This window comes from Copidosoma floridanum, unplaced genomic scaffold (assembly GCF_036245765.1).
Source record: "Copidosoma floridanum isolate Cflo_tuat_1 unplaced genomic scaffold, Cflo_Japanese_pri ptg000005l, whole genome shotgun sequence".
In the NCBI taxonomy this organism is placed as follows: Eukaryota; Metazoa; Arthropoda; class Insecta; order Hymenoptera; family Encyrtidae; genus Copidosoma; species Copidosoma floridanum.
In genome coordinates this window covers 12,002,529-12,011,012 of record NW_028321882.1, presented here as the reverse complement: position 1 = coordinate 12,011,012, position 8,484 = coordinate 12,002,529, and the positions used below count along the sequence as shown (strand labels likewise).

Below are 8,484 nucleotides of genomic sequence, written 5' to 3'. Positions count from 1 at the left end.
TGTTGATTGCTTATTTCGAATCTGTTATAAGATTGGCACTCTATTGAAAAAAACCATGTCGGAAAACCATGTGGAAAACCATATGAAAGAACCATGTAAAATCATCTGGTTTTGTCACTCCGTTTTCATGTGTTTTTTATTCAAAAACCATGTGGTTTTGCGTTCCAATAACGTTATTTTGTTTAAAAACCATGTGGTTTTGTGTTCCAATTACAATGATTTCTTGCTTAAAAACTATGTGGTCTTAAAAATTCATGTGGTCTTCCGTTAAAATAATAATGTAGATCTTAATAAACGACGTGGTATTGAAAGAAACTATAGTTTTCCTACAATGATAATCTATTTTGACGGGCTTCGCTTTGTAATTTACGAATCAATCATCACAACTCAAGTTTTCTGAGCTAAGTATCTGTCCCATGTTCTGTGTACCTTCCTAACTGTACATAACGTAAGTCACTTTCTAATTTCTAAATAAAATAGTTATAATGTGATATTATTTTGCATTCGAAATTCTACTCGGCTCGTTATAACGAAAGTGAAATCAATCCTCTCCACATTTGAAGTACTGATTTCTATCCCAAAGAAGGTAATGAGATTTTTTCAATATATAAACAACATATTTAACAAATCTACTTTAAGCAGCAATAGGTATACATAATATCGGTAGTTGAAATAATTACCAAGGAACGTAAGTATTGTTCGGGTCAAGTTTATTTTTTATTAATGAGCAGATAAGTTAGGTATAGCGCATACATATTTTTGATCCTCTATATCGAGGTGTACACAAATTCTGTCAATGTCCATTGTTTCAATAACAGTAATCTCTAGTGAAATGCTCAAAACTTTCTTAATATGCATTGAAAATCCAGTTACGTCTCCAGTTGTTATGACATTACACAATGTATACTCTTTGTTCCCTTCTTCATCTATAAAGAATTCAAGGATTTGTATATATCTTTTATCTTTTGTTATTGCATGACAGTTGTCAGATCGAGGATTTCTTTTCGTGGATGTGTAACAACAGTGTCCTTTGATAATTTTTCTGAATGCACGACTCTGGTTCGACAACTGTAGATATGTAACCCACGTCCTGGCAGGTTTTCTATGCATACCAAAGTAACGAATATCTGTAATTTTCATACTTTTTTTTGAATTTTGCCGTGTATACCGGTAAACATATCCATTAACTTTTATACCTATAAGGGGCTAGCCGCGTGATGGCTCAGTTGGTAGAGTGTCTGCCTACTAAACTTGATGGTCGGGGTTCAATTCCCACCTTCGGCAAAAATTTTTCAGCAAATGAAAAGTTTTTTCTTGGGTGGAAATTGAGCCTCTCCTAACCCACTGTTCCAACCCTACCGATTCAAAAACCACTGGTTAAATAAGACCGTTATACTATACCGTATGGCGTAATACAACAATATGTTGTGAAAACGCCATGTCTGAGCCCCCCAGGGGGGGGGGTGATGAATTTAAAAAAAAAAAAAAAATCTGTAAAGCGTTTCATGTTAACTCATGGACCCAGTAGCGCAAGCTTAAAAACAAATACTGTTCAGTGAATAATAACGATCATTTTAAGTACACCCAACGGAAAATAATTTGTTCCCCGTGAAATTCAAATACTTAAACTATTTTATGTAAAACGAAATTCTCAATTTTAAAATAAATATTTATAAATTAGCTAAGTGATTGTTTAAGTCATAGACGTTATAGTAAAATCGTTACTTCGGCGTAGGGGGCTCCAGCGAGTACTGGTACCAACCTTATAATAATTGGGTCAGTTGGTATCACTGCTGTAAGTATAATACGTCCGAGCAGTCAAGTGCCATCATGTATATATATGTATAACTGTATGGTAAGACCTTGCTAATACAACGATTTGATCAATACTTTACAAAATATCTCGAATTTTTCCAAGGTTACCCATATTTTCCAAGGTACCATATGAAAGCTGAAATTTTTTTCTATAAAACAGTTACTGTCCTGATATGTAACTCCTAAATGATGGTTAGAAAACTACCATGTTTACACTTAGCTCCATAAGAGGTTGTGTATAATGTGTGAACCTTGAAAGCAGATATCTCGAAATTTTCCACGGTAAGAAGGGTAAATAAAAACACCGCTAGAATTAGCGGGTTCTTATCTTTTATTTAAAATACCTTCGACCTCTTAACTCCTTCCGCTGGAGCCCCCTTAAAACTGATACTTATATTTTAATGTTCTAAGTAAATAGCTGCATTTGAATTTCCCGGGGAACGAATTATTTCCCGGTTAGTGTACTATATAGAAATATTAAAACACAGGGTAACCGTATTTTTTCATCAGCTTTCCAATGAAATTATTAGAATTGTAAAAAAAACCTAACTTCAAAAAAACCCAATGACTGATTAGTAGGTGTTTTTAAGTTAGCACTAGTGAGTGTGTGAGTTGACATGAAACGCCTCCTAAATGTATCGCTCGGAGTGCACCGAATCATTGAATCAAACAAATTTATTAAATAGATAAATGATAAACATTATTATTGCCCGACATGTTTACTTTCATTATTGCTATTATTGCTGTTTAAAGCGTATCATTTTTATAAATAATAATTAGAGATAAAAGGTTGTTTCTAATTGAGATATAACTACTTTATTCTGTACGCAGGAGTTGTGGTTGTCCGATCTGTACGAAGAATCTGGAGTTGATAGTGACGATGATAGCGATGAAAACGACTCAGTTGCAGCTGATAATAATCCTATTATTGACCACACGTACAGTAATCATGACAGCAGTATAATGGACGAATTAAATGATTTTCGTGAACGTCTGCAGAACGATACTAATAGCTCATCTGGTAAAACATCTTTCCAACGGTTAAAAAAATATACTGAACGACGCTGAAAGCAACGAGGCCTTAGATGCACTCGTGCCACTTTCTAAATCCGAGGTAGTGCTATTAGTCATCAAGTTTGCATTGGTCTATAATCTGTGCCAGTCTGCAATCGCAGATTTATGCAAATTTATTAATTGTATTGTTGGATGTAACGTATTGCCGGACACTCGATATCTTATTAATCAGATGTTTAATTCGAACTCCAATCTTCAGTTACATGCAGTTTATCCAAACAGTAATTGCAGAAAATACCTAAGAAGATTTTATGATACAGAGCGTACAACAAAATGCTCATGTGGGCAAGAGGTATTTTTAAAGAATCCTCTATATCATGATTTCTTTGCGCTTTTAGAAGTAGATAATGAAATTGCATTCTTGATGAGCGCCAACGCAGATGATTATGAGTTACTCAAAAATCGCAGAGTGGGACATATCAACAGTATAACTGATTTTACTGATGAAGCTTTATACAAACAGCTTATGCAAACTTTATCGGCAGAAGACAAAGAGAACTTTATAACAGTTACATTTAATACAGACGGCTCCCCACTCTTTGAAAATTCTAAATTTTCTTTGTGGCCCATTCAATTGGTTATTAACGAGTTACCCATTCACATAAGAGCAAAAAATCCATTGGTTTGCGGATTATGGTTTGGAAAAACGAAGCCTGATATGAATATTTTTCTAAAGCCATTTGTGAACTATATGAATAAAATGTCAAATGAAGATATACTTTGTACAATGAATGGTCAAGAAAAGCGCATAAAAGTTTACGCAGTGTGCTCATGCGTCGATTCTGTGGCCAGGGCGCCGATGCAAGGAATGGTCCAGTACAATGGATATAGTGGTTATGGGTGGTGCATGCATCCTAGCGTTTACGTGTCAACTGGAAAAGGTGGTAGCATAAAGTATGTCTTAATGGATGAGGTGATAGCAGAAAGGACTGAAATTGAAACAATCCAATTTATGAAAGACAGCTTAACATCTGGTCAAGCTTGCAGTGGCATTAAAGGGCCATCGAGATTAATTGAATTACAACATTTCAATATAATAGAAGGATTTGTGCCAGACATAATGCATAACATTTGCTTAGGCATAGCCGAGCAATTTTTAGGATATGGTTTACAGAAAAAAGTCAGCCATACAGTTTGTCTAGCAGTGACATTGAAAAAATTAATAATATCTTATCTACATAAAAGGTTCCATCGAAAATAGCACGATTATCACGTGATTTAACGGACAGAAAGTGGTGGAAAGCTCGTGAGTACGAGAATTGGATTTTATACTACAGCATACCTATTCTTTCCCTATTTCCTCGAATGGCACTCTATACTAAACATCGGGCTCTGTTAGTGGAGGCTTTTCACACACTTTATCAAGACAATGTACATCGAGATCAACTCGATCATGCAGATCAACTTTTAAAGAAATTTGTTGCGTTTACAGAGCTACTTTACGGCAAATGTGCTATGACATATAATGTACACCAGCTAGTCCACTTAGGTCGCAGTGTCATGAATTGGGGACCTTTGTGGTCACGTTCAGGCTACGTCTTTGAGACTGGTATTGGACAATTAGGTCGTATGGTTCACGCCGCAAAAGGTGTTATTCATCAGTTATGTCGAATATTAACTATAAGACAATGCATTAACGTGTTACAAAATCATGTATCGCTCAAAAACAATTCTGCAATTGATAACATCATATCCTATCTAGACAAAAAAAATTCAAAAAAAAGTATGAAAATTACAGATATTCGTTACTTTGGTATGCATAGAAAACCTGCCAGGACGTGGGTTACATATCTACAGTTGTCGAACCAGAGTCGTGCATTCAGAAAAATTATCAAAGGACACTGTTGTTACACATCCACGAAAAGAAATCCTCGATCTGACAACTGTCATGCAATAACAAAAGATAAAAGATATATACAAATCCTTGAATTCTTTATAGATGAAGAAGGGAACAAAGAGTATACATTGTGTAATGTCATAACAACTGGAGACGTAACTGGATTTTCAATGCATATTAAGAAAGTTTTGAGCATTTCACTAGAGATTACTGTTATTGAAACAATGGACATTGACAGAATTTGTGTACACCTCGATATAGAGGATCAAAAATATGTATGCGCTATACCTAACTTATCTGCTCATTAATAAAAAATAAACTTGACCCGAACAATACTTACGTTCCTTGGTAATTATTTCAACTACCGATATTATGTATACCTATTGCTGCTTAAAGTAGATTTGTTAAATATGTTGTTTATATATTGAAAAAATCTCATTACCTTCTTTGGGATAGAAATCAGTACTTCAAATGTGGAGAGGATTGATTTCACTTTCGTTATAACGAGCCGAGTAGAATTTCGAATGCAAAATGATATCACATGATAACTATTTTATTTAGAAATTAGAAAGTGACTTTTCTATTGTTGCGGTCCAATAAAAACCGATAAAAAATTTATTGATTGTATTATAGGATTTTTCTATTGGTTTGTTATCGGTATTTGCACCCGTAAATCTAAATAAAATCCGAAATGGTCAAAAATAGATTTTCTATATCATTTATTATAAGTAGGACATGATTGAACAAAAATAAATTGACAAATTTATGTCATACCATCCGGATGGTAACACCAAAACGGGGGGACTAAAGTATTTTTTACAAAATTCTAATAAAAATTAATAACTAACTTTTCTTTCAATTTACATATAAAATACTCTTATCCCCCCGTTTTGATGTTACCATCCGGATGGTATGACATAAATTTGTCAATTTATTTTTGTTCAATCATGTCCTAGTTACAATAAATAATATAGAAAATCTATTTTTAACCATTTCAGATTTTATTTGGATTTACGGGTGCAAATACCGATAAGAAACTAATAGAAAAATTCCATTGTAAAATTTTATTGGTTTTTATTGGACCGCAACAACAGGGTTACGTTATGTACAGTTAGGAAGGTACACAGAACATGGAACAGATACTTAGCTCAGAAAACTTGAGTTGTGATGATTGATTCGTAAATTACAAAGCGAAGCCCATCAAAATAGATTATCATTGTAGGAAAACTATAGTTTCTTTCAAAACCACGTCGTTTATTAAGATTCACATTATTATTTTAACGGAAGACCAGATGAATTTTTAAGACCACATAGTTTTTAAGCAAGAAATAATTGTAATTGGAACACAAAACCACATGGTTTTAAAAAAAAAAACGTTATTAGAACGCAAAACCACATGGTTTTTAAACAAAAAACCATATGAAAACGGAGTGACAAAACCAGATGATTTTACATAGTTTTTTCATATGGTTTTCCACATGGTTTTCCGACATGGTTTTTTTCAATAGAGAATTCTTCTCAACAACTATCGTTAGTATCATTGTAATAATAATTGTTAATATATTTTTTCAATGCTTGATTATAACTTTATATACATATACATATATAGATGGATAATTTTATACACATATAGATATATACACACACTACAGTGATATAATAATCATATTTTCAATGAATAGTAAGCTATTGGTGAATAATTTCCTACTATCAATTTCACAAGCTTATGATTTAACAGTGTCTTTAAGTTACTACTACAAATAATGCATAAATACATCTTAGTTGTTGACTTAAATTAAACATTTATTTATGATTGAGTTGCATCCCTGCAACGTTGACTGATAGTTTTGGTAAATGTTATTCTGGTTGATGTAAGGAAAATTTTTTTGAATACATCAAGATTACAATATTTTTAATTGTAAGTATGATGATTTAAATTTCTGGTACCTTAATTTACTCGAAAAGTAGCTATTCCTTACACATGTTAGTTAAGTAACGCCTTCATTGTTACATTTAAGTGTAAATTTGTTAACATGCCGCTACCATATAAATCTTTATGTGTATGTGCACATGTGCACGCACGTATGTGTATTTTTTTTTAAGATAAAGAGGTACATGTGTATATGTATATATATATATATATATATATATATATATATATATATATGCATATATGTCCAGGTACACAGCAATGACCTGTCTCGATATTCCATTCTATTTTTGAAAATATTTTTCATATTTACATACTTCCAAAATGTTGTAGCTGTATGTACGTGTATGCCTTAACACAGCATTTTAAGGAGAGAACTAGCCTTTTAAATTTTAATACTTATATTTTTTGTATATAATATTATTATTTTAATATTTACTATGGGCATTATATCGTGTGTTAATACTTTCAAGCATCAAAACACTGCACTTGGTTTGTTTACAACACTTAGTTCGAATTCAAGACTGACTACGTGAAATGTTCTTTATATACTGTTTTAAGTATTTTTCAATCAGTAGCTATTGTTTGAATATGAAGCTATTGACGAGCATTCGTAGAAGTAACTTTTTAATGTGATTAAAAGTAATACTGTATATTCTAAAAGTGTTAGTTTAAAAGTTTGTTAACAAATTGTGTGCGTAAAGAATATAATGTTTTACAAGGTAATGTTAGAGAGCAAGTAAAAAATAAACTACGACAAACTAACTTAATTAGTTTGACTAAAAAATATGATCAAGTTCAGAAATTGAAACAAGAATATGAGTACTTTGAGAATATCAACACCGATTGGCTAAGTAAATACTTTTATTTTAAATTGAAGGCATCTGTGCAAGATGAAGAAAATGATTACGAACCAAGTAGGTACAAAGTATATTTGCATGAATTTTTTTTTTTTTTTTTTATTGTACATAAATAAAGAAAAAATATGTCCTTAACCGTAAATCGTTTAATATCGTTGTATATTCTGTTATAGTTTGTAAATCAAAGTGGCTTTGTAATACATAAGCCTCACAATAACTAGAATTACCGACCATACTGCTTTTGTTATTTACATACAGCTGGTTTGCAGTAAAAATTGTTACACTAAATTGTACACTACTATTTTTAAGTAAATATTTACAAATTTTTTGGCAATATCATTTAACGTTACCTTTAGGTTTATTCATGGATCCAAAAAAAGTTTTTCTAATTTTTAGAGAACTCCAATCAATTAAATCTGTTATTGGCCTTTAATTCTTATTTTTTATTTCCATTCATGTTACGACACAATATGTGACTGGCTATAATAGCGTAACACGAAATTTTGAAAAGATTGAAAAATTAACAGAATTTTCTTTTACATCAATTGACTAAGGAAATTTTTATTTAACCATGAAATATTTAAATAAAGAACTTGATTTATTAATAAAAAAATTATTTACATTTTTTTAAACTCGATTGCACATATCAATACTAAACATCGGAGGTCACTACATTACATTTACACTGTAGCATTGCATTTCTGACTAACACCATTTTAACACAACTGTGAGCTCATAAATTATTCTGTATAATACGGCTTTTGTAAAACGTAAACGTGGATGTTCAAATGCGCCATTTGATGTGGCGTCCCGTACAACCCAATATCAAAGATTCAAGGCCGTCAGAAAAAAATTTAATAATACACTAATAGGTAAACAGAGCAAAGACTGGGCCACCCCACTCATACAGGTACTCAGCCACCCTCCCATGCCTGTGCTCGTAATCAATGGTGTCCAGCTCCAAGATA

The 8,484-nt window shown here is 32.2% G+C and overlaps 1 pseudogene; it reads left to right on the top strand.

Moving 5' to 3' along the window:
* The first annotated feature begins 3,547 nt into the window (after window positions 1–3,547).
* LOC149375693 (uncharacterized) lies at window positions 3,548–4,769 on the top strand (annotated as a pseudogene).
* The last annotated feature ends 3,715 nt before the right edge of the window (window positions 4,770–8,484 follow it).